This window comes from Dromiciops gliroides, chromosome 3, assembly GCF_019393635.1.
Source record: "Dromiciops gliroides isolate mDroGli1 chromosome 3, mDroGli1.pri, whole genome shotgun sequence".
NCBI lineage: Eukaryota > Metazoa > Chordata > Mammalia > Microbiotheria > Microbiotheriidae > Dromiciops > Dromiciops gliroides.
The window spans coordinates 31,565,138-31,587,620 of NC_057863.1; positions in this window are offsets into that span (position 1 = coordinate 31,565,138).

A 22,483-nucleotide genomic window follows, 5' to 3' on the forward strand; every position below is an offset into this window, starting at 1 on the left:
AACTAAGTTATTAGGAAACAAATCTATTGGAATAGTGATGATGATTGATGATGGTGATGATATAGGAGGGAGAGTAATGGGCAGACGTCTGCAGCATAATTCCTTAGTCATGGGGAGCAAGGGACCAACCAGGAATAGACCTTCACAAAGGGACAAAACTTTACATGCTCAGTTGCTTCTGATCAATAAATCAACAAACATTCATTAAGTGCCTACTACGTGCTAGTCACTGTGCTAAGTGCTGGGGATGCAAAAAGAGGTAAAAGATAGTTCTTGCTCTCAAGGAGCTTACTATCTAACGAGGGAGACAACCAGGAGGCCAGTGTCACAGGGTCTGGTATGTGATGGGAAGTAAGGTGTAAGAAAACTGGGAAGTTAGGAGGGGGCTAGGCTGTGAAGGGCTCTGAAAGCCAAACGGAACATTTTGTCTTTGATCCTGGAGATGCTGGAGTTTATCGGGTCAGGAGGTGACATGATCAGATCTGAGCCACTCTAGTGGCTGAACAGAACATGGACTGCAGTGAGTGGGGAGAGACTGGAGGCAGGCGGATCCCTCAGCGGCTATTGCAGTTGTCCAGGTGTGAGAGGATGAGCGTCTGAACCAGGGTGAAGGCAATGTCAGAGGAGAGAAGGAGGTGCAGTCCAGAGATGCTGCAAAGGTAAAATCGATAGCCCTTGGCAACAGTTTGGGTAGTGGGGGGGACAGTCCAGGATGACTCCGAGGTTGCCAGCCTAAAGGATGGGAGGATATTGGTACCCTCTACAGCAATAGGGAAGGCAGGAGAGGAAAGGGGGTTTAGCTGCGATTGTTTAGTTGATTAATCGTGTCCATGACCCCATTTGGGGTTTTCTTGGCAAAGATACTGGACTAGTTTGCCATTTCCTCCTCCAGCTCATTTTACACATGAGAAAACTGGGGCAAACTGGGTTAAGTGACTTGCCCAGGGTCACACAGGTAGTAAGCTTGAGAGGCTGAATTTGAATCCAGGTCTTTCTAACTAAGCATTCAGAACTTTCTACACAAGGCCACAGTCCTTTGATAATAATTCAGCGAGTTGCTGTGTTGCAATTAATTTTTTTTTCTTTTTTTGCGGGGCAATGAGGGTTAAGTCACTTGTCCAGGGTCACACAGCTAGTAAGTGTCAAATGTCTGAGGCCGGATCATTTTTTTTTAAAAGGCTTTTTTTGTTTGTTTCTTTTTGGATTGTTTTTTTTCTTTAGTGAGGCAATTGGGGTTAAGTGACTTGCCCAGGGTCACACAGCTAGTAAGTGTTAAGTGTCTGAGGCTGGATTTGAACTCAGGTCCTCCTGAATCCAGGGCCAGGGCTCTATTCACTGCACCACCTAGCTGCCCCCGGATCATTTTTTTTTTTTTTTTTTGCGGGGCAATTGGGGTTAAGTGACTTGCCCAGTGTCACACAGCTAGTAAGTGTCTGAGGCCGGATTTGAACTCAGGTACTCCTGACTCCAGGGCCGGTGCTCTATCCACTGCGCCATCTAGCTGCCCCGGATCATTTTTTTTAAAGGAAGAACAAGAGAACGTCATTCCATAGGGTGAAGTGCACAGGTGTCTTCTTCTACCATGATTTGAGGGAAATATTTGAATCGTTTTAGGAAATCCTATGATTATAGGAAAACGGGCACCAAATCAGCCTCATATGCAGCACAGGCCTGGCCACTGAATTTGGTTAGGAGGCAAGGCGTGCATCAGGAACTATATAGATTTACCAGAATAGGAGAAACGTGTCCCGACCTGCTGGTCTCCCACCCCTGCATTCCTCAGACCTTGAGCGTCTGAGGACACAACCCCCACCTATAGGTCAGGCTCCACCCTAAGCTCCGAGACTGATCCTATCCTCCGGCAGGGGAATAGGAAGAGCCGGGTTCAGTAGTTCAGCGGTGAGTCAATCTTTACTGCCGAGCCTGTTTTGGCTGTGGAAAAACCAGTGAATTGGCAATCAGAAGACCTTGGTGAAATTCCAGCCCTGCTCCTCACCATCTGGATGGCTTCAGGCAGCTCACTTCAATCATCTGAGTCTCACATCTAGTAAATAAGGTGGTTGGACAAGAAAACCTTCAGCAGGATTCTTAACCTGGGATCCAGGAAACTATTTTAAAAGACATTTTGAAAACTATGTTTCATTATAATTGGCTTCCCCCACAATCTTATGGATTTCATTTTGTGTATTGCAAAACATTATTGTCCATTGACTTTTTTTCCCCCTGGGGGCAATGAGGGTTAAGTGACTTGCCCAGGGTCACACAGCTAGTGTCAAGTGTCTGAGGTCTGATTTGAACTCAGGTCCTCCTGAATCCAGGGCCAGTGCTTTATTCACTGCACCACCTAGCTGCCCCTGCAAAACATTATTATGAGAAGAGGTCTAGATGTTTCACCAGAAGGCCAGAATGCAAGACCCACAAAAAAGTTAGTTCTCTTCTACAATTCCAGCCTCTTGTGTGATTCCACATTCTTTCCTTGTACTTCAGGTCCTCTATAACTGACCACTCACTTTGTTTTTCCAGGACTCTGAGGCCCTAAACCCCCGAGCCCCAAGAACTGAGTTTCTTGTTTCTAATTCCTCTGACTCCTCGTGCCCCGGTCCTTGTTACCTACTGCCCCACCTTGCCGGTGAACAAATCCCTTGCCTGACTGGACCTTTGATCACCTGTGCCACACTTAATTAGGTTGATAACCTGGATCTTGGACTTGGTTTGGAACTTTGGCAAACACTATATCCATGACTGCAATAAAAGAAAAGAAAATAATACTCTACGTTGATTAAACTGGTTTGTTCTAATGACCAATTTCCGTCCTGGAAGACTGGTGTTGAAATACACCGCCCTCCTCTTCATTGAGAGGTGGAGGCCACAGTTGTAGAACATAGAATGTTGTCTGTGCTATCAGAGGGGATCTCCTCTTGAGGATAGCTCTGTTGGGTGCTTTCTACCCCTCCCCCCTTTTTCTACAAGGTCAGGGGAGAAGAGAGGCTTAAGAACAAACAGCTAAAAAGGCAATCTTTAAAAAGAAGAAGAGGCTTAATTACCCTTTCCCTGTGTCCTACTTTAGGATTCGAGTCCTTTCATGTTTGCCTCTTAGGGAACCCACACTGGACCTTGAAGTCTTCTGCTAAGGTGAACCCTGCTGCCTCTGCAGACAGCCAGTTCCACTGACATTGCATTCCATGTTGGCACAGCTCAAAATGATGGGGAGGTTTTCCTTACATTACCTGTTTCTCTGTAACTTCCATTCATCACTTGCTCCTAGCCCTGCTCTCAGAGGCCAAGCAGTTCAAGACAAATCTCTACAATGCTTCAGCTACAATGCTGTGTTACTCATTCTGTTACCTTGGGGTTTCTGGGCCCCCCTGTCCTGTTTGCCTTCTTTGGGGTGTTCTCACACCTGTCAAAGCCTTTCGTAAACGTTTAGTGCTCAGAAGGGGAATGCTTTGCTTCAGAGGTGTTTGAACAAGGGGAGAGTACAATGGGATCATCACTTCCCCTCTTCAGAGCCCCAGACCTATTCCAATGGCCCTTATTGGCTTTCACGGTATCCTCCCACTTGGCATAGTGCCCGACATATAGTTAGGGCTTAATAAATGCTTGTTGACTGCCTGACTGGGTGACTGGTTGGTTGGTTGCCAAGTTTTGCTGTTGACTTTAGTATCCAACACTAGGGCTATATTCAGCCCACAACACTCCTTTAGCAGCTAGATGGCACAGTGAATAGAGCGCAGGACTTCGAGTCAGGAAGACTTGAATTCAAATCTAGCCTCAGACACTTACTAGCTGTGCGACCCTGGGCAAATCTCTTAATCTGTTTGCCTCAGTTTCCTCAACAGTAAAGTACCTTATAATGTTGTCATAAGGATCAAATGAGATATTTGTAAAGTGCTTTTCATGACATCTGGTAGATAGTAGGTTCTATATAAGTGCTTACTCCCTTCTCTTTCCCAAGTGCAGCCCCAACTGATTAAAATAATTGGGAAATACTTAACAGAAAATAAGATACAATAAAACCTAGAGAATATTATATGTAGCCTGCACAGACCCCTCAATCTTTTTCAGACATCTATTCTATGTCCTGGATAATAGGACTTTTGCATTTACTTTATAAGTTTACATGTGCAGGCTTAACCTTTTTTTAAAAAATAAAAGTATTTTATTATTTTCCAGTTACATGTAGAGATAGTTTTCAACTTTTGTTTTTATAATATTTCCAATTTCCAATTTTCCTCCCTCCCTTTCCTCCCCCACCCCAGACAGCAGGTAATCTGATATAGGTTATATATATATATATAATATAATTATATATATAATAACATTAAACATATTTCTGCATTAGTCATGTTATAAGAGAAGAATCAGAGCAAAAAGGAAAAACCTCAAAAAAGAAAAACAACAGCACCAAAAACAAAAATAGTATGGTTCAATCAGCATCCATATTCCACAGTTCTTTTTTTTCTCCTAGATTTAGAGAGCCTTTTCCATTATGAGTCCTTTGGAACTTTCTTGTACCGTTGTATTGGTGAGAAGAATCTAGTCTATCATAGTTGATCAACACATAGTGTTGATGATACTGTGTACAATGTTCTTCTGGTTCTGCTCATCTCACTCATCATCAGTTCATGCAAGTCCTTCCAGGTTTCTCTGAACTCCTCCTGCTCATTGTTTCCTACAGCACAATAGAATTCCATTACATTCATATACCACAACTTGTTCAGCCATTCCCCAATGGATGCAGACTTAACCTTTAGAAGCAATCTCTTCACCTCTCAAATAAACTTGAGTTTGCAACGTGGTCGACCTGTTCCCAGGTGACTGTGATGCCTTCAACAACCACATGGTTCAAGTCCTGAAAACTTAAGAGCTAGGCCTGGTTGAGGTGGAAATAAACATAATTTCCTCGTAAAATCAAGAGTCTTAAACATGTTTTAGGGTCTTCTTGGGCAAAATGACTATTATGGAAATGTTTTACATGACTGCACATGTATAAACTAGATTGGACTGCTTACTGTCTCAGGGAGAGGGGAAGGGAGGGATACAATTTATCCACTGCACCACCTACCTGCTCAAGAGGAGGGATACAATTTAGAATTCAAAACTTTTTTTGAAATGTTTAAAAAATTGTCTTAATATATAATTGAGGGGAAAATAAAATATTATATTAAATTTTTTCCCAATAAGTAAGAAAAATGTTTTAGGCTCCACCAAATTCCTCTTTTGATGTCTCATCACAGTTATCTGGGGTTTCCAATGTCCATTCTAACAAATACAAATGCTAGGAGCTGGGAGAGACCCAGTGACAAACTGTTTGCTGTCCAAGGACCAAGCTAATCACACAGGGCAAAGCTCATCCCCAGAGCAGGAGATTAATTGCCAGGCTATCATGATTGATGACAGGTAAAAAGGGCCAATGCCCTCTGATGCCCTCTGTCCCATCTGGTCCCCTTCTTGCCTCCACAGTGAAAGCAGCGAAGTAGTTGAAAAGGATCAAGGGTGCTAAGAATGCCATAGGTCTTAGACTAGCAAACAGGAATAGTTGATCCTCTTAATCTGAATCTCTTTCTCAATAACTGGTAGTAGAGGAACAGAACCACACCCATGTTGACATTCTTCCCAAAATAAAAGCAGGAGATGTAAAGCTGTAGATAAATAGAATGATGGACAGCACCTTCTCTTCCTTACACAAAGGAAATGAGAAATGCCATTTCATGGAACACTTGTCTGGAAAGACAGCCAGGTGGAGAAGAAGTGCATAGAGTTCTGGGCTTGGAGTCACTCAGGAAAACCTGACCTCCAATCCCATCTCAGACACTTACTGTGTGGCCCTGGCCAAGTCATTTAACCTCTCCCAGGTTCAGATTCCTTCTCTGTAAAGAAAATGAGGGAGTTGGACTCCTGGACTCTAGGGGCCCTTCCAACTTGAAATCAATGATTCTGTGGTCTCATCTTGCAGGACTCAAAATGAGTTTAAGCCAACAGACTGACATGGAGGTAATTGCGGCTTATACACACCTATGTCTGGTGGAAAGAACATCTACTTAACAAGGAGGCAGAGAATTTCTACCAGAGAACATAAGATCCTCCGTACTAAGCCAACACATATCTTGATACTTCTGTAGTGTGAAGGTAGGAAGATGGTGAAAATGCTAATGGAAAACACGGTCATCTTAGGATCAAAAAATCAGAGAATGAAAGCTTGTGGCCTGCTCCAAAAGAACCTGTGCCTCATGAATCTTTTTTTTTTTTTTAATAAAATTGTCAGAAGACATTGGCCATGGTTAGAAGTAAAGAATATCACTGGAACAGAAAGTGAAATCAACTATGCTTTAGCATACAGGAAATGTTTGGTTTCAAGATGGGGGTCATTTCAGAAGCAGTGGTTTGGTGTAGCTAGAATAGTGAATTATTGGCTCACTAGAAAAAAGGGCAAAAGCTGAGAGGCAGAATAAAAAGACCAAATCAGGAGAAAGAATATTTATGACTAGAGAACACTGTATGTCATCAATCAACAAGCACTTATTAAATGCCTACTGTGTACCAGGTACCCTGCTAAGCACTGGACCCATGATTTCATCGATATAGAGAATTCTTGGTTGAGGAGTTGCTAATAGCTTATCAATGTAGGTAGGCATCTTTTCTGAAGTTCAAGTTTTACAGAGATGTTTTGAGCACTGAGAGGTTAAGTAGCCTGCCTAAGGTCACACAGCCCAGCCCAGGATGTGTCAGAGGTGGAAACTGAAACCAGGTCTTCATAGTTCCAAGGATAGCTCTCTAACTACATCATGGGTGCCTCTTATTGAGGCTACAAATATAATGACAGCAACCTCAACTCAACATGTGTAAATAAGCTATCGACTCTTTTTTTATTTTGTTTTGGTTTTGTCTTTGGTTTTTTTTTGCGGGGCAATGGGGGTTAAGTGACTTGCCCAGGGTCACACAGCTAGTAAGTGTCAAGTGTCTGAGGCCGGATTTGAACTCAGGTACTCCTGAATCCAGGGCCGGTGCTTTATCCACTGCGCCACCTAGCTGCCCCCAGCTATCGACTCTTAAAACTGAAAAAGAGGCCAAGTATAAAGACATTGAATTTATCACTCTTCCTTTGAGAAGTTTAACTAATGTTAATCAGTCACCAAAATGAGGAGGCCAAAATAGCCTAGAAATCACAGCAGGCACCAAGCTGAAAGACAGGACAATCACACAAGCACATCTACAAAGGAATAAAGAAGAAAGTGGCAGGATACCATAAATACAATTTCACATAACACTAAAAGAGAAAAAATAAGACTTGGCATGAAACCCAATTAAACTAAACCACCTTGAAAATATCTATATATGAAATTAGAAAGAGGACAAGAAATGGACAAGAAGTAGAACAGATTTGTCAGTATTTCTATGTAATCTACTAATAATCTAGTACTTTAAAAAACCCACAGTTTTATTTAAAGTTTTGAGTCCCAAATTCTATCCCTCCTTCTCCAACCCCTCCCTTAGGTAGTAAACAGATATAGGTTATACATGTGCAATTATTAGTCATTTTGTATAAGAAGATTAGAATAAAAGGGAAAAAATGAAAGAAAGTAAAAAATAGCATGCTTCAGTCTGTGTTCAGTCAACATCAGTTTTTTATTTGGAGGTGGATAGTATGCTTCATCAATAGTCCTTTGGGACTGTCTTGGATCATTGCATTGCCAAGAATAGCTAAGTCATTCACAGTTCTTCATGGAACAATACTGTTACTGTGCACAGTATTCTCCTGGTTCTGCTCACTTCACTCAGCATCAGTCTACTTAAGTCTTTCCATGTTTTTCTGAAGTCATCCTGCTTGTCATTTCTTATAGCACAATAATATTCCATGACAATCATATACAACAACTTTTTTTAGCCATTCCCCAATTGATGGACATCCCTTTGATTTCCAATTTTTAGCCACCACAAAAAGAGCTGCTATAAATTCTTTTGTACATATAGGTCCTCCTCCCCCTCCCCTTTTTGGGATCTCTTTGGGATATAAATCTGGCAGTGGTATGGCTGGAGCAAAGAGTATGCACAGTTCTACAGCCCTTTGACCCTAGTTCTAAATTGCTCTCCAGAAGGGTTGAATCAGTTCACAACTCCACTAATAGTGAATTAGAGTCTCAGTTTTCCCACATCTCCTCCAACATCCAACATTTTCTTTTCTTTTTTGGTCATGTTAGTCATTCTGATAGGTGTGAGGTGGTACCTCAGAGTTGTTTTAATTTGTATTTCTTTGACCAATTGTGATTTAGAGCATTTTTCATACGATTGTAGATAGCTTTTATTTCTTTGTCTGAAAACTGCCTGTTCATATCCGTTGACCATTTATTAATTGGGGAGTGACTTGTATTTTTTATAAATTTGACTCAGTTCTTTACATATTTGAGAATGAGGCCTTTATCAGAAATACTTGTAAAAATTCTTTCCCAATTTTCTGCTTTTCTTATTATTTTGGTTGCATTGATTTTATTTGTGCAGAAGGTTTTACATTTTATATAATGAAAATTGTCTATTTTATATTTTGTAATGCTCACTATATCTTCTTTGATCCTAAATTCTTCCTCTCTTCATAAATCTGACAAACTATTCCACACTCTCTTAATTTGCTTATGGTATCCACCTTTATGTGTAAATCATGTTCCCATTTTGACTTTATTTTGATGTAAAATGTGAGATGCTGGTCTATAACTAATTTCTGTCATACTGTTTTCTGCTTTTCCCAACAGCTTTTGTCAAATAATGAACTTTCATCCCCAAAGCTTGGGTCTTTGGGTTTATCAAACACTGGAATAATTTAGTACTTTTTCTAATCTTCTATCATCAGTGATGATAATGGAACTACCACATCTGGATCCTACCCACTTGGAACCCAATATATTACATAAGAAAGGGTCAAGAAATTGCTAAGAGGAGCTCCATCTGACCAAACACGGAAAGAATCTACTCTTCAAGCAAAACAATTTTTAAAAGCACAAAAGGATCTATGCTTGAGATATCTCAGAGAGGGGAAGATTCTAAAAGATTGAAGAGATTCATGGAAGGTATCATTTAAAAATTAATTGTAGATTCACCCCTTCATATTAATAGATAAGGTAACTGAGGCCCAGAAAAGATACGTTAGGTTGACAAGGTCACACAAGTAAGGTGGGATTTGAAACAATGATCTCTGACTGCTAGGTCTCAGGACCCCAGGCCCAGGCTACCACCCTCAGAGTCCTGTTAAAGTTATATCTCTCTTCTGAGGCCCACCTGTCCCTCCCTCACAGTTCTCATCTCCCGTGGAGGAAACCCGTCCATGACTTCTCTTCCTGTGTAGTTCTTGTCCTGCTGTCTTGGAAATCCTCCATGGTGTATCTAGCCAATGAGCCGAAGGCCTTCCTCTCAATCTTTGAAAACTTGTGGTTGCTGGTGGAACCCTCAGATTGTCTGTCTCATGTTTTCTAATCTCCCCACACCAGTAGCCCATCTCCTTTTCAGATCATACATTGAGGTCATCTTGGTGAATATGCTATCTCTTACTCAGGACCACCATGCATGAGAACTCTACTACCCTTTGGGATGTGGCTATGATGATACTGTACCATGAGCTCAACCAAGAGTTTCCTCTTAGATAATACCTCTGAGCTATTTCCTCCCTCTTTGGGTGTGTCTGTCTCAAAGGTCACAAGGCCTGACATTGTCGTTGATATTGTTTATCCATGTGGCTGAGACCCAAAGAACACATTTCCATGCTGGTGGGCTGTTCCTCTTCTTCCCAAAGCCAAGCCATTGGAAGTTTAAGGACAAGCTGAAAACCCATGAAGCAATGACTAGTGAGCTAAATTGTGGTAGCCCATTAGTGACAATACTCTACTGTCTGTTATTCAGGTCACTGGCAGGTGGTGTCTGTCTTCCAACTAACCTTTGCTGAAATTCTTTCCCCCATTTCCCCTTTTTTCCCTTTTCGCATTTTCCTTCCTGCCCCCTCGACCTTCATTATTTTCCCAGAGTAATGCAAAGTGGGTGCTGAAAAGACACCCAAGGCGCCTAGCTGCAGTTGCCTTTCTCACTCCCTGGTGACCTTGGATCTACTCTCTATGTATCTTGCATATATTTATCTCCATACACGTTGTCAATCCTGTCGCAAGGTAAATTCCTTAAGAATGGGGATTGGGTTTTTTTGGTTGGTATCTCCAGAACAAAATGCCTGAAACACAGCAAGTGGCTAACAAATGCTTATTGATCAAGTTGGTTGGAATAGGCTGGAAGGTACATATAGGCTCAGATGGCCGGGCATAAAAATGTGAAAAGGGGGGCAGCTAGGTGGCTCAGTAGATAGAGCACCGGCCCTGGATTCAGGAGGACCTAAATTCAAATGCAGCCTCAGACACTTGGCTCTTATTAGCTGTGTGACCCTGGGCAAGTCACTTAACCCCCATTCCCCCCCCCAAAAAAAAAGTGAAAAGAAGAGTGTTCACAGAAAACAGATTAGAGTAAAATGTGGAAACTTTGTGGCACTCGGATCCTCAAGGTTATTCTAGTCTTGGACACCACTGACTGTCTCTTCCCTAACCCCATTTCTTTGCTTTCCCTTTGGAGCCCCATTTCTGATTTGGACATTCTCTCTTTGGACCTTTCAGCTCTGTATCCCTTATCTCTCGCTACCAACTATGGCCTATTGCACATCCATTGGTCCTTTCATGAGCAGGAAAACCTAACTAGGGAGGCTTCAACCTGGATTAGAGGACACATTCAGCTTTAATTTATGAGAGGCCTAATCCCAGTCCCCCTATGCTCAGGGCAGAAAAGAGCTATATGACCAGAAAAGAAAAGATGGGCTGATGATACAGTGAGTGTGGCAGATAACCAACAGACATCCCGAGTGCTAGAATGTTAGCAATTATGTTTTTAAAAAAAATTATTGTGGCTACTGTATTTTATAAATTAATGGCTACTTACATATTAATGATTATTATACAAGTTTTGGCAATAATCATTTATTATTAATTAATATTACCTATCAGTAAAGTATTGACCACATGTTACCACCATACCAAGAAAGAGAGAGGCCAGAGAGAGGGGCAAGAGAGTGCAAAGAGGTCGACCCTGGCATGGCCAAGGGTTTTATCCTCTTTAGATAGAGGCGGGTCATTATAGATCGACCTAAGCTAATTAGTTAGTATCATTCAGTTCCATTGATTGACACGACTTGGGGGTGGTCAAAGTTAAAATGAACTCTACTGATGACATCAGAGAAAGAGTATGCAAAAGACCCTCACTGAAGGGCAAAGTCTAATACCCAGGTATGCTTCTTCACTGAGCTAGACAAAAGAATCTATCTCCATTTCTTTTGTTCCCTTGGGCTCATCCCAGGTAAGAATTTTCTAGAGTGAGGGAAAGAAAGCATTAGAGCTGATCTCTGGGTCTCTCCTAGAAATCTTTTTTTTTTTTTTTTTGGCGGGACAATGAGGGTTAAGTGACTTGCCCAGGGTCACACAGCTAGTAAGTGTCAAGTGTCTGAGGCCGTATTTGAACTCAGATCCTCCTGAATCCAGGGCTGGTGCTTTATCCACTACGCCACCTAGCTGCCCCCTGAAATCCATTATTAATAATTATTTTTTCACACAATGCAGTGAACAATAAGAGACCTAGAAGGGCCTCAGCATGTTGGATGGTCATCCTGTGGAAAGTTGATAGGAGGAAGTGAGTAAGAGTAACAGGGGATGAGCAGGCATGTCTAGGTTTTGAGTTACAACTTTGGAAGGATTCTCCATGTTAATAAGACCAAAGAGCCACCAAAGTTTCCAAGTGTCATGGTGGAAGGCATCAAAGGAATAGGTCTAAACCCTTCCTGCTGACCTACCATGGTAGGGCTCATTGAAGCCCACACATGTGTAGTCCAGAGTCAAGAATGTTGATGACCAAGGGAAGAGAACAATGAGGAACTGGGTGAGAGACAGATCAGGTTCTAGACAAGGTTCTTAGATTTTAGTCCCCTTTGGCAGTCTGGGGAAGCCTAGACACTCCTCAGAATAATGCATACTATAAAAGAAATAGGATGGGGGGTGTCCAATAAGGCAAGAAAATGGAAGATTAGGGTTTGGAAGCCTAATGTTTAACTTTATCCTCTATCCCCAGTGATATTAAAATAGTTACCCACATATTAAAAAAAATTCCAGGTTCCTAGACCCCATGTTTAGAATTCCTGCCTAGGGAAAAGCAGAAACAGCAGATAGGAAATGTGATCAGGAACCCAGGGGGTTAGAGTCAGGTTACTGACCCCAAGTCAGGAACCCCAGGGGACTAGAGTCATTAGCTAATATGTTATAGTCACTGTGATAGGGGAAGTCAGGCTCCTAGGCCATAGAGAAAAAGAGTCAATAAGAATGGCAAATTGCTAGAATAAAAAACAACCAGAGCTCCCCAAATTCTTGTCTGCATTTGCTAATATTTCTTCCTTTCCTCATAAAGGAAAGAAAAAAGCATTATTTTTAATAATAAAAGTATTTTATTATTTTCCAGTTACATGTAAAGATAGTTTTCAACATTTGTTGTCATAAGATATTTTTTGTTTGTTTGTTTGTTTGTTTTTTTAATGAGGCAATTGGGTTAAGTGACTTGCCCAGGGTCACACAGCTAGTAAGTGTCAAGTGTCTGAGGCTGGATTTGAACTCAGGTACTCCTGAATCTAGGGCTGGTGCTTTATCCACTGAGCCACCTAGCCACCCCAAGATTTTTTCTTTTTTTTGGTGAGGCAATTGGGGTTAAGTAACTTGCTCAGGGTCACACAGCTAGTAAGTGTTAAGTGTCTGAGGCCAGATTTGAACTCAGGTCTGCCTGACTCCAGGGCTGGTGCTCTATCCACTGCGCCACTTGGATGCTCCTGTTTTCACAAGATTTTTAGTTCCAAATATTTTCCCTCCGTCCCTTTCCTCACCCCTCCCCAAGACAGAAAGTGATCTGATATAGATTATATATGTACAATCACATTAAACATATTTCTGCATTAGTCATGTTGTGAAAGAAGAATCAGAACAAAAGGGAAAAAGAAAAAAGCATTATTAATCATTAGCTAATGTCAGCCAGGCAGAGGCTATGGAATTGTGATCTGACTTGATGGAGGGAACAAAGTGGGAACAGTATTGAAATTTGAAGTCTGTAATTCCTGGCTCTGACACTTCCTAGCTGTTTGAAGATGGGCTCTCATTTAATATCTCTGAACTTTATCTTTTAAAAAACGGGAATAATAATACATTATTTACTTCACAGGATTATGTGGGAAAGGTTTGTAAATCTTAAATCACTTTATAAATAGTTTATTATGATTTTAACAAATCACAAGTGTGTGACTATCTATCTTTCTGTCCTCTATCTCCTACCCCCATTCCCCATTCCCTACCCCCAACCCCCCCCTGCCCAATTTCCATAATTTCTTGTTCTGGTAACTAACTGATAAAATCAATATTATTGGAAAGAGCATGTTCTTCAACTGCCCTGGGTTGGGGGTGCCACTCTCCATTTTCCTGCGATTCCTTAGACCAAAACTCCCTCCTGGGCCACCATTGCCTTAGATGCAGGGGTCGGGGGTGTGGGGGGGTGATATGCTGCTGAATGTTTAACAACTAGGATCTCCCAGGGCGAAAATAAGAACAGACATACTTTTTTGTTTTGTTTTGTTTTTTGTTTTTTGTAATTTGTTTTTGCAGGGCAATGATGGTTAAGTGACTTGCCCAGGGTCACACAGGTAGTTAAGCGTCAAGTGCCTGAGGCTGGATTTGAACTCAGGTCCTCTGGAATCCAAGGCCAGTGCTTTATCCACTGTGTCACCTAGCTGCCCCCCAGACATACTTTTCAGTTTACTTTGCATCATTAACATTTTCTCCATCTTTTAAAAATGTGGACAATCAACAAAACAATGAATCAAGCCTGAACTGTAGCATTTGTTGATTTCCAAGAGAGAAATGATCACACTGAAAATCGAACAGTCTGGTATGCGCTGGGCTGCCTCCAGCACACCCCTGCCTCTCTGTGTCGCCTCAGCATTAGGGATTATCTCCGCTTTGTATCTGGGCTTGGCAGATGCTTAATAAATGTTACTGGATCCCTTGGCTTTTGTTTGCTTTGAGATTGACACTCCCTGTCTCACCCAGGCTGGGGTCATTCAAGGACTGATCCCAATAATGATCCACACAGGGGGAGGCAGAAGGCTTTACCGTGTGGGTGCCAGACTCAGTTCGCATATCCTCTTTGGGTAGTCAAGTGGCATGGTGAGTAGAACACTGGGCCTGGAATAAGGAAGACTGACTTCGAATCCAGCCTCCGACACTTAGGATCTGTGTAACCTTGGCTAAGTCACAACCTTTGTCTGCTCAGTTTGCTCAGCTGTAAATCAAATGTTATACTATTTGTATGGTGCTTAGAATAGTGCCCGGCTCACAGCTGATATTGCTTGTCCTTCATTTTGGAAGAGGATCAATGACATCATGGGCAATGTCTTGATTGGTGTGCGAATTGGATTCAAGCAAGGCAGAGTTGAACCAAGTCATGAGCCTCGCTCTTCCAGAGTCGATGAAGTCCGGTGGCAGGACAAAAGTCAGTATGACTGCTGATGGCCTGGCATGCAGTGAATGACCATGGCACCTTTGATGTCTGACCAAGCTCTCAGGGCTGCACAGGGCCCGCTTCAGCCGCCCTTGTGGCCACTGGAACAAATTGTTCTCATCCACCCATTCTGCAGGGGGACGTCTGTACATGCTTGGGGTAGACACCCCCTAACTCATCAACAGGTTTGAGGCCTATCAGTTCCCCTCAACCTGGTTTAGCCTGTCTGCTGAGACAGGTTTATCAGGGTGTGGCTGACTGTGCATGCTACAACTTCTCTGAACCACAGGTGGGAGAGTCAGATGGCAGGTGGACACCAAGGATGGATGAGCAGCCCTGAAAAGGGCTCAGCAAGCCCTCACACCGGAGGTGCTCGTCTTTCTGAACACTCCTCACACCGGCGCATAGTAGGTATTTAATAAAATGTTTGTTTCCTTCCTTCAGCCCTAGCTTCAGCCACCTCATATCAAGGGTTAGAGAATGTGTTGACACACCTGGCCCCTTCCTTCTGTTTCTACTCTAAAACTGCCATCTTTAGCCCTACAATTTAGGGCAACACCTCCCTTTATACATTACACTTTTTAGAAAAACTGATCAGAAAACAAATTTCAATAAATTCCATTTTCCATCTGCTTTATTCCCCAAACCAACGCCCTCTCTTGTTTTTTCTTTTGAATATCTTGCTGTAAAAATTTTTGCCAACGAAAGAGTTAAGATGATGGACGTCCCAGTCTTACGGTGTCCCAGAAGAGGTCTCGCCATTGCTCTATCCTCCTTTATAGGTATCAGCAATGACCACGGAACTCCCCAACAAGGTCATACTCAGTCAGAATTGCTGGGGGTGGCAGCCCAGTATAGAAATGGAAATGCAGCCTCCAAGTAAGGGAGTCCCAGCATTGACATAGCCTGGCTGTGTAAACCTGGATAAGGCTTATTACCTCTCAATGTCCAAGACTGTAAGTTGCAAAGAAAGTGCCCATCTGCTCTGGTAGAGAAGATTTCCTGACTGGAAGTTCTCTGTATCAATGAAATCATGGGTCTGGTAAAAACCAAACCAAGCCAGGTGATTTAATAAATTCCAACCTGGGAATGCCTTACATTTGAAAATTCTGGCTCTGTACGCCACTTCCTCAATTTTGTCATTTAAAAATTTGTTTCAGCTTAAAATGAGAGAGATCTGGAGAGGCCCTGCCTCAAGCAAATTTGCTTGTCAGTGGTAGTGATTAATTAGCCTGCAGAACAGGTAGCAGAAAGAGGAGAGAAGGTGCTTCTGGTCCCTTCCTGACAGTCCTGGAAATAGAATGAGTCCTCAGGGCGTACCCCATGGCCCACTTAGGTTCCAGCCCTTTGAGATAGGAAACAACTCTTTGTTCCTAGGGAGGGGTCTGTGATGGCGCTGGACATAAGCAAGTCAACCTTTAATCTTAAAGATTCCTAGAAGGAAAGAATTAGCACCACAACTAACAGACTTATAAAGGAACAGGAGACAGCATACAGAAAGAACTTCAGAGTCAGAAGACCTGTGTTCAAATCCCAGCTCTGTCACTTATCTTTCTATTACCTCCCCCTCCCCCCAATTTGGATATAAACTTGTTTTGAGGAGGGATTGTCTTATTCCTTGTATTTATATTCTGAGCACCTCTGTGGCCAAGGTCAACCAATCCACAAATCTGTATTGTCTCTACTTGTTGATTGATTGGCCTCGAACAAGTCCTAAACTCTCCGGGACTCAGTTTCCTCCTTTAGAAAATGAGGATCTAAATGAGGTGACCTTTGGGAATGTCCTTTCTAAGTCTAAATTGATTACAATTTTGTATATGGTGTAAAAACAAGAATGGGCGGATTACCCAGGTTAGTGCATTCACAGATTCATTGAAGTCATATCTGTATGTATCTGGATTTCCTGTTTGCCAAGCACTAGCTTGGCATAGAAGGTCTAGCCTTGGACTCAGGAAGACCTGGGTTCAAATTCTGACTCTGCTATGTATGTAGACAAATCACTTAACCTGTTGGTCTCCCAGGCAAATCTTTGAGGTGAGACACATCTTCATTAGTAGAGGAAGTTTCCATACCAGGAGTTCACAGCACTGATGAAATCACAGGTCTAAGACCCTTTCTCCCATTCCCAAAGAAAATCTAGCTACCTATTTGAATCACTGTAACCAATTTCTCAAATAAACATATCAGAATCTGTACATCTGGTTGAATATTATCCCCTTTAAAGTAGCTAGTTTTAATAATGCTGCAGTTACTCAAAAGCTCCTTGGAATTCCTTTGGAATGCAGATCTTGTTCGGGCCTTCTGGGTAGCCAGGCACGATTGTTGATGGTTTGTTCCTATAACCTGAGGCTATTATACCTGTTTATCAATGACTTTAATAGATAAAGGCACTGAGGCCTGCTTATCATTTTTGTAGATGGGAGAGATAACTAACATCTTGGAAGGCAAAAGATTTGGGCCAGTGGAATTTGGGGCCAAGTCTAATAAGATGGTATTGAATACAAATGAATTTGGTCTTCTTGGGTTCAAAAAGTCGACCTCACTGGCATGAGATCCATGGCTCTCTAGCAGTTTGTCTGAAGCAGATTTGGGGGTTAGAGTATATGATGAATTCAATATGAATCAGTGGTTAAGCACGACAGCCCCAAATGCTCATTTAATCTTGGCTTGCCGCGAGAAGGTTGGTTATTGTACAGAAAAATGGGAAACTACAGCCCAGCCCTATCTGGCTCTCACCAGACTCCATATCAACTCCCTTTCAATTCTGACAGCCTGGCATTCTGTCCTTGTTGGGACTCAGCTGCAGGTTGTGGCTTCCAGGGTTCTGCTGGTCCCTCTCAGTGTCAGCAGGAGCAGATGTTAGATTGACTTTTTCTGAGTTAGGAGACATCACACTTCACTGGTCACATGCTTTTTTTCTTGGTCTCCCATTAACTAGTTGTATGTACACCAAGACTTTTTGCCCCGGAGGAAGAGGATGAAGGAAGGCAGTGAATGGAGTGTAGCTGATCTAGGGAACCATCTATCTGACTCCTAACCCTCTTCTTGCTGCAACCTAAATAAAGTCCAGGACACCCAAGGCCCTGAAAATTTACTGAGCCCCAGTTGCTAGAAATCCTTCTCCGTTTTCTCTTTTGTCCAGGCTTATTGAAGTGTAGATTTTTTGCTAGGTAGTGCAATGAATGGATAGAGCACTAGACCTAGAGTCAAGGAAACCTGAGTTCAAATCCGACCTCAGACACTTCCTGGCTGTGTGACCTTGGGCAAGTCACTTAACCCTGGTTGCCTCAGTTTTCTCCTCTGTAAAATGAGCTAGTGAAGGAAATGGCAAGCCACTCTGGTATCTGTGAAACAGAAGCAGGGGACTGGGAAGTGTGCTTCCCAACATGGGTCAGAGTCAGCTTAGCCTGTCCAAATCAGGACCAGTTCTTTAGAATCTCTATTCTCACTGCCCTTGTTCTTCATCTTCCTGACCCCAAGGAGCATGTTTTCTGTCCAGAACCTCCTTTGGTAGGAGTGAAAGCATATCAAGATACAGGACCTATGCTTTCTGTGCTATCTGATTTTTTCCCCCTTGAAACTCCCTCCATAACTGCTGCGAAGGAGTCTGGTTCTGGTTCACCGTCTGACTGAGTTCCAGGAGAGACCGTTTAAGATCCTCCAAGCCTTGCACATGGGAAGGTTTTACTCATTGGCAGCTGGATGGCTGTCAAACAGAGGACTGAAGCTCGGTGGGGGATTGTGCTCATATGTGGCCTCTTGTAGATATTTTTAACAGTACTTGAACAGTCCTATTCAAAACAAGAGCCTGAGAGGTAGGGAAAAAGTCTATAAACTGTGAAGAGGCATGGCATTTCTGAATTCAATCCAATCCCACAAGCATTCATTCATTCATTCATCTACCTCTCTTCCTCTCTCTGCATCTATCTCTATCATCCATCTACCTCTCTGTCTCTGTTTATCTCCCTTTCTTTGTATCTATCTATCTATCTATCTATCTATCTATCTATCTATCTATCTATCTATCTATCTATCATCTATCTATCTATCCCTCTGTCTCTGTTTATCTCCCTCTCTTTGTATCTATCATCTATCCATCCATCCATCCATCCATCCATCCATCCATCTATCTATCTATCTATCTATCTATCTATCTATCTATCTATCTATCTATCTATCTATCTATCTATCTATCTATCCCTCTGTCTCTGTTTATCCACCTCTCTCTGTATTTATCTCTTTATCATCTATCTGTCTGTCTATCTACCTCCCTTTGTATCTGTCTTTCTGTCTGTCTGTCTATCTATCTATCTATCATGTATCTAGCTAATTCTGTCTATCTGCCTCTATCTATATCTCTTTGCCTCTATCTATCCATTTATCTCTACCTCTATCCATCTCTATTAATCTACCCCTATCTGTATCTATCTCTTTATCTATCAAATGTCTATCTACCTATATATCTCTTTTTGATTATCTACCCCTCTCTACCTGCCTCTATCTCTGTATCTATTTCTTTATTTCTCTATTATCCATGTACCTCTCTGTATCCATCCATCTGTCCATCCATCCATCATCTATCGATCCATCCATCCATTTATCTCTATTCATTAATTAATTTATATTGATCTCTTCTGTTTTTGTGCTACTTTTATTTCTCAGTATGTCCCTCTGGGGAATATATATATATATATATATATATATATATATATATATATATATATATATATATATGTGTGTGTGTGTGTATATATATATATATATATTCCTCTGGGGAAGAGAGACAGTTCTTATAGCAAAGAATAACAAAGAAAGAGGCAAAAAAGCAGTTCTGCAAAAATGATTAATTCTTCAATTGAGTCTCTCAGTGTAGGTTGTGCTCCACACCCACAGTCCTCCACCTCTGCAAAACAGAGAGGGAGGTGTATGCCCCTATTTATTCTTCTGGGCCAAGTTTCACCAAGCATTTATTTATTTATTTATTTTTAGTGAGGCAATTGGGGTTAAGTGACTTGCCCAGGGTCACACAGCTAGCAAGTGTTAAGTGTCTGAGGCCAGATTTGAACTCAGGTCCTCCTGACTCCAGGGCCAGTGCTCTATCCACTTCACCAAGCATTTATTAAGTGCCTAATTTTTGTCAGGCACTGTGTTAAGTGCTGGGCATACAAAGGCCAAAAAAAGAGGTTCTGTCCTCAACCTAGTTATATCCTTAAATTCTACTTGAGTAGTTTTGGTGAGAGAACAACACGCATTCAGATTAGTCAATACAAGATGTAGAGAGAGTAAAAAGTAAATAAGGTACCAGTTGGTACCTTAATCCTTCAGAGGACACTTTCTTTTAGTGAAGCAGACCGCATGGGAGTGAGCCTTTAATATTGGAATGATATAAAAAGAAAGCTGTTGTTTGGGAATAATAATTATACTAGATAATATTTTATAGCACTTCAAGGGGCTGTGAAACACTTTACAAATAGCACCTCATTGGATCCTCACAACAACCCTGGGAGATAGGTGCTATTGTTTTCCCCTTTTCACAGATGAGGAAACTGAGGTAGGCAGGGGTTAAATAATTTGCCCAGGATCACATGGCTAGTTAAGGATCTGAGGCCGGATTTGAAGTCAGGTCTCTCCTGCCTCTAAGTCCAGTCTATCCACTACGCCACATTGCCTCCCTCCCAAAGGTATACAAAAAGCTCATGTCACTAGGACCTAGTCTTTGAGGGGAAAGTGCCGGGTAGTTTAGACAGTAATGTAGGACTGAGGCCTGTCTGCTGTACCCATAGCTACCTAGAGGAAAGAATCTAGTTCCTCAGTAACAGCCCTGCTAATTATAGATAAGCAGCGTCTGGGTGGTAGGAGCTTTATGTAGATTTGCTGTGACAGGAGCCCCATTTGTACTAGTTAACAATTTTGGTTGTTGAAAATCAGCCTAGTGTTGTCCTATCTTAAAATGAAAAATTATGGTTTTTCAGAGAGGGCCAGGGGGTGGGGGTAAGGGGCTTCCCAGGAAGTTGCAATTTGCCAAAATAATATTACTTAGTGAAGCATGGTGTGTCGGTTGAGAGAGTGCTTAACTTCAACCTGGTTTGGAAGGCTGCCTTTAGCATTTGCTAGTTGAGTGACCTCGGGCAAGTAAAGGGGATAATCCCTCTACTAACTAGATTCTCCTTTGGATCTGTGAGCTCATTGATTGAAATGAGTATGATTATGTTGGCTGTTGATATGACCTATCCATGAGCCTGTTCATGTGCTGTGACTCTGCTCCATGCCCTCCTCAAAGTTCTCCACAATGGGTCCACCCAACAGGTTCAACATCTTCCTGGCTTTCTCCTGTACCAGAAAAGCCCTCTGGCCAGCCACCCATCATCTTAGAGTTGGACCTGCAGTCAGGAAGACCTGAGTTCAAATCCTGCCTCAGACACTTATTAACTATGTGATGCTAGGCAAGTCATTTAACCTCTCTATGCTTCGGCTTCCTCATAAGCTAAATGGTATTATTAAGAGCACCAATCTCACAGAGTTGTGAGGATCAAATGAAATAACCTATATAAAACTCTTTGTAAAACTGAGAGTAATGCCTACATGCTAGATATTGTCATTATCATTAATTCAGAATCAGGATGGCCCTGGTTTAAAATTCTGCCCCTGACACTTGCTAGCTATGTGATCTGAGGCAACTTATTTGAGCCTTAATTTCTGTATCTGTCGGATGGACTTATTTGAGCTTTAATTTCTGTATCTGTCGGATGGGAGTAAGTAGAACTCTAGTAGTTGTATCACAGTACTGTAGTGCAGGTTATGTCAAAAACACTTTGCAAATCTCAAAGTCAGCTATTATTATGTCAATTATTACTATTATTAGAGAGGGGGCATGTCATGGTGGTGGAGTGCTGGGTTCAAATCACTTAACCTCTTAGCACCTTGGCAGCTCACTAAGACTGTGAGCTACAAATGGGTTTAGATCTGTCTAGGTAGAAAGTGTTACCACACTAATGAAATCAAAAGCCATTCATATATGATCATTGTTACTGCCACTATAAATTTTCTGTGACTAATTACAACATTTGAACATGGGAGGAAATATTAGTTTTTTTAGACTATAAGCTCACACTTCATTTTTTTTTGTATATAATAAGGACATAAATAAAATGTTAGGTAACTACCAATTTATAAAAATACAACAACCCTGGGGGCAGCTAGGTGGCAAAGTGGATAAAGCACCACCCCTGGATTCAGGTGGACCTGAATTCAAATCCGACCTCAGACACTTGATACTTACTAGCTGTGTGACCCTGGGCAAGTCACTTAACCCTCATTGCCCTGCAAAATCAAAAACAAAAACCAACAGCAACCCCAAACCCCAAAGCCTCCATCTTTCTAAATTATATTTCTTTCCTGCAGTTGTGTGAATTAAATATTAACGAGTCATTTTAGCTCATTGCCAGGGCTCTGACATTCTGGCACAGCCTCACTGACTATCTTGTCTCTTGAGATCCCCAAGCTTGGCTGACATCAAATGGGGGGATTGATATAAGACACAGGACTGGACTTTGGCAGGGGAAAGAGCAGAGGCCAAAAGGTAGAAACAGCTTCCCCCTTCTGGTCAGAGATCTGTTACTTGGTGGGTTTGAGGGGGGTGGGGCTGATTTCTGAAGCCTTTGAACATTACCCTTTCTGGTGATGAAGTGCAAGGCAGGCTGATGCTCCATGGAGCCAGGAACACTAGAAACAGTAATCTTGATTGAATGGGAGCCTGTGAAAGCAGAAAAGACCAGCTGGAGAAAGTCCTACCCTCAGCCTAGTATTTAGCCACAGCTAAGATGATTTCCTTCCTGCCTGGGGGTGTGGTGTGGGGGACAATGAAGGTCTATTATAAGACACTGAA